This window comes from Impatiens glandulifera, chromosome 1 (assembly GCF_907164915.1).
Source record: "Impatiens glandulifera chromosome 1, dImpGla2.1, whole genome shotgun sequence".
In the NCBI taxonomy this organism is placed as follows: Eukaryota; Viridiplantae; Streptophyta; class Magnoliopsida; order Ericales; family Balsaminaceae; genus Impatiens; species Impatiens glandulifera.
This window is the reverse complement of record NC_061862.1, coordinates 81,154,726-81,175,676: the sequence shown is the minus strand read 5'-3', so window position 1 is coordinate 81,175,676 and position 20,951 is coordinate 81,154,726.

The window sequence follows — 20,951 nt, the reverse complement described above, 5'->3', positions numbered from 1 at the left end:
AGTTATTTGCAGCTGGAATATATTTTCTTATTGTAGTTTTGTCTATTTATTCACAAACCTGTGAAATGCAGACACATCACTGTGTTAAGATATCACTAGTTTATTTGACTTATTTGATTTAATATGTATAAATTGAGTGTACAGATTAAGATGGATTTTACCATCTATTGATTGTGATTACATGTTTGAAGATTATTATATCAATTCAAAAATAATTGACATATAGCGGTTAAATATGAAGATTATTATATCAATTCTATTCATACTTCTTTTATTCTTTAGCTTGATTGTCATATTTGGAATCAACAATTGATTTCTTACTATGTAGATTTATATTGACTATAGGCTTAGCTCGTTTTGGCGTTTATAAAATTCTTACAGCTTTTTATAAAGGTATATAACAACTCTTATATTTCATACCAGGTTCAATGCTTGATCATAACTATGTGTAAGGAGAAACATAGAAGCGGAAGGAGCAAGAGTACGAGCAGTTGCGTACTGAATTACAAGAGAAGGCTTTGAAAAGAAAACGGCTGGAGTCTCTAGTATTTAAGTCACAAAGAGAAGCACTTCAGATAAAAAAAGACAAATATAAATACAACTAGAAAGACAAAGAGAATAATTGGGATATCCACCACCTCCTAATCAGTCTGGTAGATATATTATTTAGGCTTTTGGTTTATTAGATGATTGCATTTTTGGATGAATTGAGATTTATGTTTATTAGATTATTGTATTTTTGAATTATTGAGATTTTGGTATATGAAATTTGGTATTTTTAATTTGTTTATGATTTATGTCTGAAATTGTTTGGTTTAAATAGGTAATATTCGGTTTATAATCGTTTTATTTATAAAAAAACTAATAATAGCCGATAGTAACAGGCGACTGCTTTTGGTAAATATGAAGGCTCTCGTTAATAAATTAAAGTTTTCTTTGAGAGCCCTTATACCCTCCTAAATAAGTTATCACTGAGAGCCCTTATACCCTTCCAAATAAGTTATCACCTAGAGCCCTTATGCCCTCCCAAATAATTATTTCCGAGAGATATACATGCCCTCCCAAATACTCTATTTTTTTCACCGACATATTTATCACCGAGAAGTTGCGAGAGCATTCATCGCCCTCGATGACCACTATCACCGAAGGCATATTATCTTTCTCTGAGGGTTTTTGCTCTCCTTAAAAAACATTTTTTTACTAGTGTTAATACCTTCTAACATATTTAACACTCGATTATGAATCAAAATATCTCAAACAGAGGACATGAACATGATTTTGATCATCATTAGATTTCATTTAATTTGGATTTTCAAATTTAGTAGGAATATAATGGACTCAAATCAGCCAATGGATTGAAAACAACATTTAGGGCATATTCATATCCTACAAACAATGAAACACACAAAACAATTTTTATATTCATATCCTCTAAGCATTATGAACTCAATTTTCAGTAAGTGTAATTTTCATTAGAACATTGAATTACAGTAGAAGTGAAGACTTGTCCTTAAGTTTTGAAGCTTCAAAACAATCCTAGCAAGCTTTTGGACATCGTCTCTAACCTTGCACATCCCTAGATCTTAGCCTTCGGAAATCTCTCCAAGCTTCAAAGCAACATTGGCAACGGGTTATCTCTTGTTCCTCCCTCTCTCTAGCTTGCTCTCTCTCCCAAAATAAATCTCCCTGATCTCCCTTCTCCTCCTCCTAGTTAAAAGAATCCTCCCCAATTTAACGTGTGCACCTTCAATCTCCAAATTTCCCTCCATTTTCCTTTGAACTTCGCGGGACAAATTAGACACTTATGAATGATGACGAGGCACAAAACCATGATTGATGATGAGGCACAAAACCGTTGCTTATAAATTTGTTGGCGATTTCCCTTGACATGGCTTCTAACCGTTTTGGAAATAGTGGTTCCAATCAATCTTTAGATTTATTTGAGAATTCATTTTCGGTGTAAAATATTTTATTTTAGTTTATAATATTTATTTTAATTATTTAATTTAGAGGGTTTAGTTTTAATTATATATATTATATTATAAAATTAAATAAAAAAAAAAAATATGTGTTATTTTAATATTTATGTAATATATGTGTTATTTTAATATTTATATAATATAATATATTTTATTTTAATATATAATATTAAAGGTATATGAAATGTATTTTATTTTAGATTATAATATTTATTTGAATTATTTAATTTATAATATTTATTTTTAATCATATATATATATTGTATTTATAAAATTAAGTAAAAATAAAATATATGTGTTATTTTAATATTTATGTAATATATGTATTATTTTAATATTTATATAATATAATATATTTTATTTTAATATATAATATTAAAGGTGTATAAAATATATTTTATTTTAGATTATAATATTTATTTGAATTATTTAATTTATAATATTTATTTTTAATCATATATATATTGTATTTATAAAATTAAGTAAAAATAAAATATATATTATTTTAATATTTATGTAATATATTTTATTTAATATATGTATTATTAATTTTAATTATATATTTATATAAAATAAAGTAATTAGTGGATTAATGTGGAAGATGTGTAATTAAAATTTTAATTAATGATTTAGAAAGAGAGAGGTGGTTAATTTGAGAATAGGAATGGCAATGAAAATGTGGGTATTTTGTGAAAAATTATTTGAAAGGTGGTAGTATTGAAATTGGTTCCTCCTAGCTTGCACCACCTCCTCATGATTAGCATTTAAGTTAAGTCATGTTTGATTCCTTTATATTTTTATAAAATAAATAAACCAAAATATATTTTTTATTATTTATTTGGTTTGGTTTATTTAATTTATCTAATTATTTATATTTTTATCTTTTATTTAATTAATTCGTAATTTAATTATTTTAAAATTTGGTTAATACGACACCGTTTTATAAATTATTTATTTATTTTAATCCCGTGCAATGATCCCGTAAAGGAATTTAAAAAATAATTTCAATCGCTCAGGATTATTTAAAATTATAAATCGGGGTACAAAATGAGTGTCTACACATTGGAAACTCTAAAACATTTTAGAAAAATCCTAAAAATATAGGATGGTCAAAATTATTATTTTCTACAATAATACATTTTTTCCATCAATTTTAGTACTTGTTTGGAAAATGATCTATATTTTAGAGCTCATATCTTGAATTTTACATTCTTAAAAATTACAAAACATTTATAGCTGGGACATAAAAATATTGTTGACCTCCATAAAAAAAATTTAGAATTTTTGGGACACATTTAGAGAAACACTTTTTCTGTCTTGTCATATTAGAGTTCAACAACTTCGACAATTCCAAACTCGAGCGCTAACATGCTTTTGAAATTATTGATGACATGTATACAAAAGTTCAGAGTATTTAAACACTTTCGGGAAAATATTTGACTTTTGTAGTGTTATAATGTGGCTCGAATACTCAAAAATTATATATGTGAATTTTCTTATGCTCGTATACCAATTTCTATAAGGAGTCATAGTCTGAACTCCAATCAAGCAACATGTGAATTTTCACTTCACATTTATGTTCTCTTAATGCTTGGACGTGTTTGTGTCTCTTTAATCTCAACATTGTCTAAACATAATAGACACATATAGTCATCTTTAAGAAATGAATAGAGTTAACCCCCTCATTTAGATGCAAATTATGATAATTAAAAGAGCAAAAGAGTTATGAACTCAATGCATGTGTAACAATCTTCCAAACATTGAAAATGGCTAACTATTTTCGAGTAGAGACTACCCATTACGAACAGGCATGTGGGATATAGCGTTGTGGGTAGGGACATATCTAAAATTTGGAGTTGGGGTGGGCTTAATAAGAATTAACAAAAAATTGTAATTAAAAAATAAAAGGTAAAAATTAAGTAATTATTTCGCACATGGTTCTATTGCACGATAGATCAAATTATAACAAAGTAGACCAAGACAATAATATTGAATTAGTTTGAAAAAATTAGAAAATTAGAAGATAAGTTGACCTTATTTTATGAAATATAATTTTAAAATATTGAGATAGGCTTGAGCCCATTAAACACATTCTCACAATCTCTCTCAAGTCACATCCAAATAATTATAAATTTATAATCAAACAAAATTTAACAAAAATAATTAATTAATTAATTAATACTTCTTAATTATTAATTACAATATGAATCAACAATTCATTTAACTCTCTTTTTATTTTAATTCATTTCGCTCTCTCCTTTAATAATAAGTCTTAGTTTCTTTCTCCTTTAAAATATAGTTGTCACCCTTAAAAACTAAACTAGGTACATATATATATAATAATAAATTTTTCATTAAACCGTTTTAAAATAAAATTAGTTTAACTCGGCTGGATCTTAGTTTACTCACTCGTCTAAAAGATATTTGACAGCCTTTAAGCATGTTGTATATATAATATATAATATATATTATATTATAAAACGAAATTTGAGTTTGACTGAGACATGGCTTGACTAGGCTTAAGATTCGTCTTACTCATTTATCTAACTCCCTGTATATAAGGTATAATATATATATATATATATATATATATATATATATATATATATATATAATATAATTTGGTAGGGGTGCGCTTAAGTCCCCACAACCTCCACATACCTATGTCTCTAACTAGTTTTCATTTCTTACACATGATCAAGTATCGAACCCTTAAAAATGAATATTATGATATTTTTCATAGTTTCTTTGAGGAGTAAACTAAGGTTATGATTCTCGAAGTCAATTAGATTAATACATTGAAATACGTATTTCTAAAACCCGTAGAGCCAATTTTAAAAAGCTTGCGCTATAGAACTCTACTTTTTACGAGATTCGAGAGGAAGTTAGATCACATGGTTCTCTAACATAACCTATTAATGGAAAACTATTTCCTAAAATAGTATTCGAGGTTGAGCCTACCATCGAAGTCCTTTTTTGTGTACCCTCAAAAGGCGAAGCACACAAACTGACAAGTGAAGAATGGAGCTCTGATCAATTTTCAGATCGTATGACTCGCCGTTGTTGTTGAAAATAAAAGTATAGGGAAAAGAGAAAAACTTTTGATTGTATTTTATTAAGTTTTAGACATAACCTATTTATACTTACAATATTGAATTGAAAATGAAATAAATAACGAAATGAAATCTAATCTAATCAAATAAAGTAAAATAAGGGAATGTTCTTAGCATATTCCTAAAATATGCTATATCATATTTTCTAAGATAAAATCATTAGGTTGATATTATTTAGGGCATGATTTATTGGACTTAACAAGATTATCTAGCAAATCACCCCTTAATCTCATTATACCTCTTCAACTTTCTTGACACTGAGCTTCAAACGCATCTCGATAAATTTTTTCTCCCTAACTGCTTTGTTAGGATATCAACGAGCTGTCCATCAATGCCAACGTGGACAATATTCATCTTTGTTTCTTCAATGTACTTTCGGATGTAATGAAACTTCGTGTCAATGTGTTTACTCCTCTCATGATGAACTAGATTCTTGCAGAGAGCAATGACTGACTTGTTATCAACTAACAATTTAAATGTCAATTCTTTACACCCAACTAACTCGCCAATAAGATGACTAAGCCAGACCCCTTAACATGTCGTTGTCGCCGCTGCGATGTACTCAGACTCGCATGAAGATAAAGTAACAATCTTCTACTTATATGAATTCCAAGTCAAAAGGTTGCCTCCGATAAAGAAAACTATCATGGAGGTGCTTTTGTGGTCATCAACATCGCCATCAGGATCATATCGATGTAGCCTACTAATGTAACTTCACCTACTTCCGACTTATAACATCACCCATAACCCAACGTATCCCATACGTAATGAAGTATTTGCTTGATCATAGCCCAATATTGAGAACTTGGCACCTCCATGTATCGACTAACTATGCCCACAACATTAGCAATATCAGGTTTACTAGGTAAAAAAGACTGTAAGTACGCTTTGATACCTTGTTGCATCCACAACCGTACTATTTTCCATTAGATTATGACACAGGTTATAGTTACACATGCCATCTTTCTCCAAAATCTTTGTAGCATATGCCTTTTGACACAATGTAATATCACCGTCATTTTGACGTCCTTTGATCCCCATATAGTAACTTTGAAGACCAAGGTCTCTCATTTTAAATATTTCTTGCATTTATGTCTTGATTGATGATGTCTTGTACACTTGTTCCCTTAATAATCAAGTCATCCATATAGACACCCACAGGCAAGAAAGATTGAGCATCGCCTCTTCTATAGACGACATGTTCGAACGGATTTCTTGTGAAACTAGGTGAAGTAAAGGAGGCATCCATTTTTGAGTATCATGCTCATGGAGCTTTTCGGAGCCCATATAATTCCTTACTCAACTTAAGAACTTTACATATGTTCTTGGAATCGATGAACTCAGGTGGTTGTTCTACATAAACCTCCTCTACGAGATCACCATTCAAGAATGTTAACTTCACGTCCATGTAGTGTACTTACCACTTTCTTTGTGCAGTAAGTGCGAGTAACAGACGTATTATTTCCATTATTGCTACTAGAACAAAAATTTCCTTCAAATTCACCCTTTGGAGTTGCACATAACCTTAAGGTTCACAATGTTGTCATCAGGGTCCTTTTAACTTCGAACACCCATTTGAGCCCGATGGCTCGATGACCAATTGGAAGTGACACAAACTCCCATGTCTTGTTCTCAACTAGTAGTGGTAGTCGCTCACCAAAAGTGTTGAGTTATGGAGCCTACACTTATAATAAATTCTACATTGTTAATTAGAGTTTATTGGGTTTTCTTTTTTTGGTTTTGGGCTTGGGCCTGACCAAAGTTATTTAGGTTTATTACCTGAATGTTTACTCAATAAATATGTGATTATTATGGGTTTATATTGTGAGACAGAATTCTAGAGAGATAAAGTGTGAGGCAAAAACTTTGTATTCCTTCTTCTTCTTCATAGTAAATCTGGTGGTGGCTGAAGTGGATGTAGCTCAATTTGAGTGAACCACTATAAATCTGTGTGTTCTTGTGTTCTTCTTTCTTGTGTTTTTACAGATTGTTTTCAGATAGGTCGGATTTGTGAGATACAAATCCTAACAACTGGTATTAGAGCAGCTAGGCTAGATCTGAGTATTGGAAATGATGACAAGTGAGAACAGTATAGGACATGGGATTGGAAGATTTGATGGGACAGATTATAGTTTCTGGAGAATGCAGATTGAAGATTATCTTTATGGAAAGAAGCTTCATGTTCCTTTAGGTGAGAAACCAAAGAAGATGGATGAAGCTGAATGGAAACTCCTTGATAGACAGGTTTTGGGAGTTGTCCGATTGACGCTAGCCAAGACGGTTGCTCATAATGTAGCAAAGGAGAAGACCACCATGGGTCTGATGAAAATTATTTCTGATATGTATGAGAAACCGTCTGCTAACAATAAGGTACACTTAATGAAAAGACTCTTTTACTTAAGAATGGTTGATGGTACTTCTGTCACTACTCATTTGAATGAATTCAATACTATTGTGAATCAATTGCTATCTGTTGAGATTGATTTTGGGGATGAAGTTAGTGCCCTGATTTTGTTAGCATCTCTACCAAATAGTTGGGAACCTATGAGGGAAACAATTAGTAATTCAGTTGGAAATGCTAAACTGAAATTTGTTGAAGTTAGAGATCGTATTCTTGCTGAAGAGGTTCGTAAAATTGATTCTGGTGAAACATTCAAAGGTTCTGCTCTGAATGTGGAAAACAGGGGTAGAGGTAATGATAGAAATTTCAATCGAGGTAAGAGCAGATCTATGTCAAGGAGCAGGAGGAGTCAGTCCAAGTCTGGGCGGACATTTGAGTGTTGGAATTGTGGTAAACAGGGTCATTTAAAGAGGAACTGCAAAGCACCGAAGAAAAATGGTGATGATAAAAATGATGCAGCCAACGTTGTTTCAGAATTTGTCATTAATGCGTTACTTCTGTCTGTTGATAGCCCGATAGATTCATGGGTTTTAGACTCAGGAGCATCTTTCCACACCACTGTTCACAAAGAATTAATGGAGAATTATGTGGCTGGAAACTGTGGGAAATTATATCTTGCAGATGGTGAGCCATTGAATATTGTTGGCATGAGGGACATCAAATTGAAGATGGCAAATGGTTCTGTTTGGAAGATTAATAAGGTGAGACACATTCCAGGTTTAATGCGCAATTTGATCTCTGTTACACAACTTGATGAAGAAGGTCACAATTTCAGTTGTGGAAATGGTGCATGGAAGGTGACTGAAGGAGCAATTGTTGTTGCTCGAGGTCACAAAACTGAAACGTTATATACGACTTCAACTTGCAGAGAAACAGTTGCTGATGTAGTTGATGACTCGAAGAACAGTGAATTGTGGCATTGCAGGTTAAGCCATATGAGCGAAAAAGGGATGAAAATTCTTTTGAAGAATTGACAGATTCCAGAACTGAAGTCTGTTGAACATCAGTTATGTGAAAATTACATTCTTGGAAAACAGAAACGAGTGAGTTTCTTAAAGATTGGGAAGGAGCTCAAGAAAGAAAAACTAGAGTTGGTACACACTGATGTGTGTGGACCTGCACCTGTTTCTTCTATTGTCGGATCATACTACTATGTGACTTTTATAGATGATTCAACAAGAAAAGTATGGGTTTACTTTATGAAGCACAAGTCTGAAGTATTTGCTATTTTCAAGAAGTGGAAGGCTTTGGTTGAAAATGAAACAAATTAGAAAGTTAAGTGCTTGAGATCCGATAATGGAGAAAAATATATCAATCTATAATTCAAAGAATATTGTGCTGTGAATGGGATCAGTATGGTGAAGACTGTTCCCCGAACGCCTCAAGAGAATGGAGTAGCTGAACGAATGAATCGAACATTGAACGAGCATGCTAGAAGCATGAGATTGCATGTAGGGCTGCCTAAAACCTTCTGGGCAGAAGCTATTAATATTGCTGCCTATTTGATAAACAGGGGACCCTCTGTTCCTCTTGAATTCAGAATTCCTGAAGAAGCTTGGAGCAATAAAAAGGTAAATCTTTCTTATTTGAAAGTGTTTGGTTGTTTATCATATGTTCATATTAATTAATGTGATAGGAGCAAGCTTGATCCAAAGTCTAATAAATATTTTTTCATTGGTTATGGTGATATCGAGTTTGGTTATCGTTTCTGGGATAATCAAAATCGGAAGATCATTCGTAGCAGAAATGTTATCTTCAATGAACAGGTTCTCTATAAAGATTGTGTTGGGAAGACATCAGATGGTGATTCCAACTTGGAAGAGACTGGTACAGTCGATTTGAGACAATTTTCAGCTGAATATATACCGGTTGTCGAAGAAGAACAATGTGTTGTTGAAGATGAAATCGTTGAGAACGTGGCCCCAGAGGTAAATCGGCAAATACCGGTTATACAGTTGAGAAGATCATCAAGGAATCGAAAACCAGTTGAGAGGTGGTCTCCATCTCTGAACTATATCTTGTTGACAGATAGAGGTGAACCTGAATGTTATGAGGAAGCAATACAATCTGATGAATCGATTAAGTGGGAGTCTTCTATGAAAGATGAGATGGACTCTTTGATGTTGAATCAGACTTGGGAGCTCACTGAGCTACCAAAGGGAAAGAAAGCACTTCAAAACAAATGGATCTTCAGGATTAAAGAAGAACATGATAAAACCATGAGGTACAAGGCAAGGTTGGTTGTGAAAGGATTTCAATAGAAAGAAGGTATTGACTACAATGAGATCTTCTCTCCAGTAGTTAAATTGATGACAATCAGAACTATTTTGAGTTTGGTTGTAAAAGAAGACCTTCATCTTCAACAAATGGATGTCAAAACTGCTTTTCTTCATAGTGATTTAGATGAAGAGATTTATATGCGACAACCAGAAGGATTTGAAATCAAAGGAAAAGATGATCTTGTGTGTAAGCTTCAGAAGAGTCTGTATGGTTTGAAACAGACTCCAAGGCAATGGTACAAGAAGTTCGATAGCTTCATGAAAAGTAACAATTTTTTGAGGTGTGAAGCTGATCATTGCTGCTATATCAAGAGGTTTGATAAATCGTACATTATTCTTCTTCTCTACGTTGATGACATGTTGATTGCTAAAGCAAGCTTTTATGAGATTAACAAGCTCAAGAAAGAGTTGTCTGAAAAGTGTGCAATGAAGAATTTGAGTGTTGCTAAACAAATCCTTGGGATCAGAATTTTCAGGGATGAAGAAGTTCTCAAGCTTTCACAAGAAGAATATGTGAAGAAAGTTCTTAGCAGGTTCAACTTGTATGATGCAAAACCAGTTACTACCCCCTTAGTTATTCACTTCAGACTATCTAAAGATCAGTCGCCTTCAATAGAGGAGGAGAAAAATTACATGTCCACTGTTCTGTATGCCTCTTCCATTGGTTGTATTATGTATGCGATGGTTTGCACAAGACCAGAAATAGCACATGCAATGGGAGTTGTTAGCAGATTCATGAGCAACCCGGGTAGACAACATTGGGAAGCAGTAAAGTGAATACTATGATACTTAAGAGGAAGTACGGGTCTCGCTTTATGTTTTCGAAAGTCTAATATGGGTTTAGAAGGATATGTTGATGCTGACAATGGTGGTGATGTTGATAGTAGGAAGAGCACAACAGGGTACATTTATACTCTGGGAGGTTTTGCAATCAGTTGGGTATCAAAATTGCAGAAGATTGTTGCTCTTTCTAGTTGTGAAGCAGAGTATGTTGCTGTGACAGAAGTTGCTAAGGAGATGATGTGGTTACAACCCTTTTTGCGAGAATTGGGTCAAGACTACGAGGGAAGTGTGTTGCGATGCGACAGTCAGAGTGCCATTCATTTGGCAAAGAATCCTGTTTATCATGGCAGGACGAAGCATATACAGGTTCGTTATCATTTCATCCGGTCAGCTTTAGAAGATGGAGTATTAGCTCTTGAGAAGATTCTCAGGAGTGAGAATCCAGCTGATATGTTGACGAAAGCTGTGACAAATGAGAAACTGAAGTTGTGTGCAACTTCAGTTGGTCTTCTTCGTTAAGACACCGAATGAAAAGCCACTACCGATCGAGAGATGATGAAGTTAGTCTCCAAGTGGGAGAATGTTGAGTTATGGAGCCTACACTTATAATAAATTCTACATTGTTAATTAGAGTTTATTGGGTTTTCTTTTTTTGGTTTTGGGCTTGGGCCTGACCAAAGTTATTTAGGTTTATTACCTGAATGTTTAACCTATAAATATGTGATTATTAAGGGTTTACATTGTGAGACAGAATTCTAGAGAGATAAAGTGTGAGGCAAAAACTCTGTATTTCTTCTTCTTCTTCATAGTAAATCTGGTGGTGGCTGAAGTGGATGTAGCTCAATTTGAGTGAACCACTATAAATACGTGTGTTCTTGTGTTCTTGTGTTCTTCTTTCTTGTGTTTTTACAGATTGTTTTCAAACAGGTCGGATTTGGAAGATACAAATCCTAATAGGTATGGTTCACAATGTTGTCATCAGGGTCCTTTTAACTTCGAACACCCATTGAGCCCGATGGCTCGATGACCAATTGGAAGTGACACAAACTCCCATGTCTTGTTCTCAACTAGTAGTGGTAGTCGCTCACCAAAAGATCTAACATCATTGAGTTCGACGCGCTCCTCTACAACTAGGAGCCAACTTGTGAGTTTTTCGATGGATAACATTTTAAGATCGACGAGTAACTCAATCGTCATCGCTATCTAATTGTATGCACATGACACACTTTGAAGGAATTTGAGCAATACCTTGTACTCGTACACTAGATCGCCCAACACCTCGAGCTCGTTGACGATCGCCGCAAGTCGAATGTCGAAAGCCTCCATCCCCTCGCCATCTTTAAATGTCAGGTTTTCAACTATGTTCATTGTGTTTGCGCTTAATTTAGATTAGAACACAAAAGTTATTTGTCTCCACTGAATTGAACAGAACAAGTGGCCACGATGAACACGTTGTTTATTTGTAATCTGAATCACCATTCCTCTCTATAAGTAGTAGTCGCTCACAAATAGATTTAACATCATTGAGTTCGACGCGCTCCTCTACAACTAGGAGCCGACTTGTGAGTTTTTCGATGGATAACATTTTTAGATCGACGAGTGACTCAATCGTCGTCGCCATCTACTTGTATGCACACGACATACTTTGAAGGAATTTGAGCTATACATTGACTCGGACATTGGATCGCCCAACACCTCGAGCTCGTTGACAATCGTTGCAAGTCGAATGTCAAAAGCCTCCATCCTCTCGCCATCTTTAAATTTCAGGTTTTCAAACTATGTTCGTTGTGTTTGCGCTTTGTCTTCTCAGACATGTTCAACTCTTACCCGCATGATTTTTAGTGTGTCACATGCTTCCTTGGTCGTCTTTTTTCTTCCAAGGGTTTGAAACAACTCTATCGGCACTGTCCGGAGAAATAACGACATAGCCCATCGATCTTTACGAAGACCTCCCGAACTATTTTCAATGACATCCCAGAAGGATTGCGCTTGTACATTCATCCTCTCTTTTCATTTTCCTGTCATTGCTGATACAGATCGAATATCATACAACTCTGATATCACTTGTTGTTGTATAAAAGGAAAAGTATAGTGTAAAGAGAAAACTTATAATAATATTTTTTATTATTATATATAGATTTCTTTATTTAATTATTTATATATATATTAAATTTAAATAATATATTATTATAAGAAACAAATTAGGACATTATATAAACACTTTTTTATAGCACATATTTTATATTTCATTATTTTTTAATATTTGTCTAATTATCTAATTTATTATTATAAAAAAATTAAGAAACTATATACAACAATTTTATTACCGGTATGTATTTGTTTTAATTATTTATATATATATATATATATATATATATATATTGATTTTAAATATTTGTATATTTAATCAAATATATATTATATAAATTTATTTAATTTTAAATAATTTATTATATTCAATTTATTATATTCAATTTATTTATTTCTAAATAATTTATTTATTTTTCAAATTTTGATAATTGTCCATTCTTACTGAATTTAATTATTAAATAATCAAAATTATTATAAATATAAAAATATAAAAAACTTAAATAAATTAGTTAAATGATTTTTTAAATAAGTATATAATGATAAAGAATATTATACCCAAGTAACACTTTAATTTGATTGGGAATTTAATTCAAAATTAAATGTTTGATAAATTATATTTTAAAATTATTTTTGTTCTCACCTAATGGATGTTGTCAATTTATATGATTGGTACTCATATATTATATTCTTATTTTTAGATATTTTTCAAAATTTATAAACTTTATAAATTTAAAACTATAAATAAACATTAAATTTGGATTGAATTTAATTTTATAAATTAAAAACAATTTTAAATTTTTAATAATATAATTTTTATTTAAAATATTTATATATAAATAATATTTTTTTTTTATATTTTACTTGTGAAAATGTATGAGATTAATGTTGCTAGTTAAATTAATATAATAAAACTAGTTAAAGCAAAAATTTGATTGTTACATTCAAATTAAGAAATTTTAATAGGTGTTATATATTATACTAATTTGAAAATTTAAATTACTAGTTCATTCGGGTCACCGCTATTAATAATTGGAATATGTCGATATATAGTAATTTGTTTGATGATATAATTTATTATTTAATATAACAATTACGTATTTATTTGATAAATATTGTTTAGGTAAAAAATCTGACTTAATTAGATAACTTATTAATGTTTTTAACTTGGTAATAATATATATATATATATATATATATATATGAAAATCAAACAAGATACTATCTTGAATACAATAATTTGTATACTTTCTCTATATGTACATTTAAAAATTATAGTCCTATGAGTTGGATTAAGATAATTCAAATTTAAAATTTTACTATTATAAAGAAGCATAAATTTAAATAAAATTGTAAACTAAATAAATTATTATCATTTAAAATTTATGATTTTTAGATTTTATAAGTTTATAAATCATTTGAACTTTAAGTTTTTATACTATTTTATAGAAATAAAGTAAATTTATACATATTCAAAAAATTAAAATAATGTAATTAATTTTATAATTATGACTTCTTAGTATTATTAATTTGTTATTGTTTTAAAAATAATTTTATATTTAATTATATATATAATAATAATATATTAATATAAAAAATTTAAATAAATTTTAAATTTTATAAATTCATACTTATCCAACTATTTTAAATAAACTCGATTTTGCCTACATATTACTTAAGTTGAATGATTCTTATTCTATTATGGAGTTATTTAAAATTATTCTATTTAATAATGACCTCTTTAAATTAGAAAATTTTAATTAAAAAAATCAAACAAAACACAACATGACTCCTAACCAATTAATTTGTATACTTACTTTCTCTATATTAATTATATATATATATATATATATATATATATATATATATATATAATAAATTAATTTACATATTAAGTATTTTAAATTTATTTAATTTATGCAAAATATAATTTTGAAATAATTAATTACTTTCACATTTAAAATATAAAATCTTTAACATTCAATATAATTAATTTTATAATATAAAATATAATTTTGAAATAAATTAATTACTTTAACATAAAATCAATATCCAACATTCAATTTTATGTCCATTATTATGGATTTATGCTAGGTTTTATTTATTCATATCCCTTTGAATTATTGATTTTTAAAAAATGAAATTCAAGATATTTAATATTTTAAGACAAAGTATGGAGTTTTGATTTGACTTGATGATTGATATAATGAAATCTTTATTAGAAATAACTTATCTAATACATTAATACATTTGGATAGACAATTCTATAGAAATTGATAATATTGAAGTTGAAAATGGAGGTTTTTTTTAAGCCCATAGGCTCGGCCCAGTCCAACCCACTAATAGCCCATGGCACGTGCGACTTACAGCTCGGCATGGCTGAGCCACAGCTCGGCATGGCCCGGCCCACAGCCCGGCACGTTAGTAAATATAAAGACAAAAAAAACGATAACAAAAAATGGTAACATTTATTAAAAAAAGAAGAAAAAAACGGTCACATTTCTATAGAATCGAAAATTAATGAACAATATCAAGGTTGTATGCGAGAAACTGAAGGCACATCTGATACCGATTCCGACAAAGGTGTATGAGACAACTGATTATAGAACATTTCAGATTTAATCTAAGGTAAGTTAGAACTACGTGAGGGTCTGATTTTTACAAATTTGAGGTATGCAAATTTGTTAGATACGTAGGCAACTTGAAAGGGTGCGACCCCATATTTTTTAAAATTATTTTTATAGAAGGTTAACAATGTTGTTATACGGTCCGGTCCAGCCCGTTGGCACAGAACGACACGGAATGCTCGGCACGGTACGACTCGGTACGGCACGGGAAGCACGGCACGGCTCGACACGACATGGGTCAATAGGTCGGACTGGGCCAAAATATTTTACTTTTAGGCACGGAAGGTACACGACACGATTAACATGAGGCACGACACGACACATATCACTATTTGGTACGATAGGATGGGTCGGGCCATCCCGATGCCGACCTCTAGTTCCACGACACAACTCTTAGTTATTTAGATCATCAATCACGAGCATTATGAGCTGAACCATAACATGTTCAAAGTAAAATGAGATAGCACCCTTTGAGGAAATGGCTTAGCCATAAAGGGCATGATCAATCACAAATCATATGTCTCACATTCTTTCCAGTGGAACGATATGAAGACGATAACAATCTCGACAAGAAAATGTGACATTTATTGTTAAGTTTCTACAAGAGACGTGCTAAAGAAAACGATAAGGCGAAAGACCAAATGACGAGGAAAGAAGTAGCTCAAAGAGGACTTGGTTTTGTTTTGCCATCAATTATTTTCTTTCTATAGTATTAAATGTAAAGTCTTTTTGTATATATTGCAAAACACTATGTGAATTTGAAAGGCGATTACGATGAGTGAATGTTTGTAACAATTCGTTATATATGACTTAGAAACATGTATGTGTGCGTCTATTTTCCCTTAGGAACACGTATGTGCATAATAATGACATTGATCATTATATTATTCATTAAAATTCTCTTCTTAACTAACTTTCGAGATCTATATGTTTTCATGACGAATCAAAAACGAGATCTGTTGATTTAAAACATCACAAAAGTCACGTAGTTGCACTAGTAAAAAATAGATAATTACCGAAAAAAATCTTCGAGAGAGAAAGAAAGCTCTCCGAAATATTTACTTTACCAAGGGAAAAGTGTTGCTCTCGGTGATAGTCTTATTGTTACCGAGGGAGAAAGAATGCTCTCGGCTATAAGATTATATTTTGTCTAGTCACGCTCTCTACCGCCTAGCTCTTTTTTCCCTCTTTCTTCTTTCTCTCTTCTTACTCTTCATTTAAGATCTGAGTGCAGATCCACATATTATATCATTATCAAATCAATTCAAGTCTTATTGATAGCCGAGGGAGCCATTCTCTTTCAAGTATTATATTAGAAGATTACATATGAGAGAGACTTTTGATTTCTCTGGCGATTTATAGCCAGCTTCTTGCCAAAATACCTTCCAGAATCGGTGAAATCCGATGAACTCGACATGATGTTCGAACAAAATAGCCAGTGGGTATTATTTGAATTTTTCTTATTATTGGAAATGGTGAATCTTAATATGTTGAACATGTAATAAGGGAACATAATTTCATGGCTGCAAATGAGTTTCTTGAGCTTTTATGTGAACTTATTGTTGCAAGACTTTCTATAATTGCAAAACGCAAGTAATTGTAAATCAATTTGAATAAATTCTCTGTTTTTTCCTTTTCTTTATCATGTTTGTGTGGTTTTAGGGAATGTCCGTTGGATCTAAAAGAAGGAATTGCTAGTCTCATTTTCGTCGGACCTCGATGCTCAGACATTCCTGTATTGCAGACAATTCACAAAATCTTTAAGAAGAAATACGGAAAAGATTTTGTCTCTTTTGCAACTGATCTCCGACCAAACTCCGGCGTCAATCGCACGGTATATTGAACTCGATCAAACTTTTTCCTTCTCCCCTTTCTAGATCATAATTTGGTTAATTTTTGTTTATGGCAGCCAATTAAAAAGCTTTATGTTAGAACCCCATCTGGGGAGATGAAATTAAAGATCATGAAGGAGATTGCTAAAGAATAAATATTGAATGGGATATGACTGAAACTGAAATCGAGCTTCTCAAACCTCTTGAACAACACATTGATGGACCAACTGGGTTTGCCAGTGCCAATAATCTACCTCTAAAATTTTTTTTATTACTTGGATCTCGAGATGGTGAGATAAGAAGATGAGGTCGGAACTAAAGAATTAAGATGAATTATTTAATATTATGACCGTGAGCATTGACTTTTTTCTCGGTAAAATTATAATTATCTCCAAGGGTGGTAACTGCTCTCGGTGAAATTTATTTTTTTTACCGACAGTCTTATCACCGACACCTTCTGAGAGCATTTATTTCCCTCGACGAAAATAATCACCAAGGGCATTTTGGCTTTCTCTGAGGGTTTATGCCCTCGTTAAAAATAATTTTTCTACTTGATTGGGCTTCATATGTGCAACATTTGGAATGCATATAGGTATTGAAAGATCGTCACTCAAAAAGACACATTCATGATATTTTGACTCTCACTTGTTTCAAGACATGGACGATCATGTCATTTATTCAAAAAAAAATCACGATTCACACAACAATAAAAAGAAATACAAGGATAAGGATTGAAATCGTTCATTATTGTCATATAGATTGATATGCTCAACATGATTTACATAAACATATTTTATCCTTTCAAAAATCTTTGATTTTATGTGAACAAAATGAGTAACTAGAAAAACTAATCACATGGAAATGGAGCAATGTATTATGAATATACAAGCATGTCAAAAATGATATTTCGACGTAAAATTGAGAGATGGTGCACTCCATTGACATGAGACTTATTATAGATTGATGGAGCTATGACAAGCTGTCATAGGTATAAATAATGACATCTCGAAGCAAGTCAAGTGTGCGACAATGTTAAAAACAAATAGGTGATTCATGATGGTCCGGCCCATTCACCAAACTTCAATTATTGAGATGATCTCTTGATAATAACACACAACATCAAATCCTTAGAGTTCGACTGAAGATCGGATACAATGATTGGAATAAACATTGCCCCTCAAACTTGAAGCAGCCTCGTCATATCCTTTTGAAGAATTTTTTACTCTATTCGAACAATAAGTGTAACTAGAATAGTTGGTCATATAAATGGATTTATGCAAGAAATGTTAACCCGGTATAAGAAACTGAGAGATGATGCACTATATCAATGTGTGACCTATTATAGTTTTGACATGGCTCTAATGATGTATCATACAACATCTTAGAACAACTCAAGAAAAAGATGAGGTTGGTTAGATATGGATCTGGAATAGATTATGATTATTCTCATTTATCGGTCTTCAAATTAAAACATGATATTTTGATCATAAACAATGACTCAAGGTCCCAAGACTACAACTAAATCTTAGACTCACATATGAAAGATCCATATATGAAGTATCTCTAAACATGATAGATTTGATATATAATAATACATGAAAGATAATATCTCATTTAAAATAGGGACTTATCGGCATGTGTAGTAGACACTCACATTTCCACCCTATTTATAATTAAAATTTGGACTCAATTTTATTTATGTAAATATTATTAATAACCAAACAAAATAAATTGATTTTAAATGAATTTCATTTTTTAATTAATTTTGTTTGTTTTTGGTTTTTCATGGTTCATTAATATATATATATATATATATCAAAGCAAACAAGGCTTAGGCACTGATGCCCAAACCAAACCCCAAAAGAATTCAAACAAACAGGGACTAGGTGCCAGCTAAGCACCCAGACCCTTTTTCCCTTTCATCTCCTTTGTGTCTGATCTGATGCTCCTTAACACCATTGGAAACACATCTTTCGGAAAAATCCAGTTGCTGGTCTCAAAAGACAAACAATGATGGAGACGCGAGGATCACGAGGCCCACGAGGAAACAGTTAGATAAAAAGATCGAGGGAGGGAGAAAAAGGAAGGAATAGAGAGAGAAAAGGAAGAGCGGCCATTGTTGATGTTCTTGAAGCTTTTGCTGCTTTTCTTAGTTTTGGAGTTGGAGATCTCCATTGTACGTGGTATAAATTGCAAATTGTTTTGAAACCAGTTGCTTTTCGAAGAAGGAGCCTATTGTCCATCCTCACATTTACATATGGAAGCACTGTTCCAACGCACTTTTATTTTATTAAATACATGTATATGTCTATTATACGAGCACTTCCTCTATTTCAAAAAAAATACAAAATGAATACACCAACAAAGGATTTGAACTCATGACCTTCGTTCGCTTCTCTAAATATATTAATCCCATAACATCTACGCTAAGAGCATTTATGTTTTCTACCCGAAATCCCTTCCTTGCTCAACTTTCTTAGATGCACCTGCCCGAACTAACTCGCCGTTAAAGTTTCTCGTCAACTCCTTGACCACCTGGCTTAAAGCCAGATTGATTTGCTCCATTTTGTTATTTTTTCTTATTATTTTTTTATATTAAACGGCCTTATTTAAATTTTAAAATTAAAAAAAACAAAACAAAATTCAGAAAACATTATTTTAAAAAACACACAAAATATATTATATATAAATTACAAAATGATTTCTAATAAAAACAAAAATATATACCTAAGCCGGTTTGTTTGAATTCTATTTAAACTAACTTTTTTATTTTGTTCTATACGTACCTTTCTCAATAACAAGTACTATCATTTATTTTATTTATTACATTTTAAATTTAGAACCATGATATTCGGGGTGGGCTTCAGCCCACTCGAGCCCTACCTAGATTCGTCCCTGCGTGTAACTAAGCACTGAACTAAGAACAAAATTTCTAAAATTGTTTGAACACGTAAAATATTATTCTTTCTTAATTTTTTGAGTAGTAAATTAGGTGACGAATCTACAAAAAATCAAAATTAATCTAAATTGATGTTTTTAAATGCACTCTAGCCAAACCTACCATTTTGGTTCCTCGTCTCACTCGAGAGGAAGGTGAATTATGGGACGCGACTATCGAGTAACGAAAATCTTTTCAAGAATAGTCAATTTTTGGCGTTACACCATGATTCCTATATTTGTCTTTTTTTTTTAAGATAAATATTATACAAATTGACCAAGTGGGAGAATGTAAGATTTAATTTCATGTAACAAATACAATGTAATACACATTAAGGTGTAAATGGTTCTATTCGATAATGTGTACAAATTAATTTGTATATTGCAACCTTTGGAATTACACAATCAATGTAGGAGGTTATTCTCCATATGATATTTAATGTATTTTAATTCATTGTAATTAAATTTATAAATTTAATTGTATGGTTATAATAATCTCCATAATGTCATTTTAAGGGAGAGGGAGTAGTTTATATTAAACAAATAAGTCTTTAGAGCTAAGGTGTAGAAGAATCTCTAAGGACTCTTGGAGGTTCTATTAAAGATACCATTCGTGGGCGAAACTCTAAGGTTCATTCATCGCCAATTTTCTAGTGACAAGCAATGATTGGAGTTAAGTGCTCGATTCAATCACACTCTAAGATTCATCGCCAATTTTCTAGTGACAAGCAATGATTAGAGGTATGTGCTCGATTCAATCACGCTTCGCTTTTCGATTTAATATTCATAAAGATTTTAGAATCATTAAAATGATTTTATTTTAAAAATTTTGCAACAGGTTCTCCCCAACCATTTTCCTAAACCTAAGTGACCAAAAACATTGTTGACAATAGTTTTCTTCGTTTCAAAAAA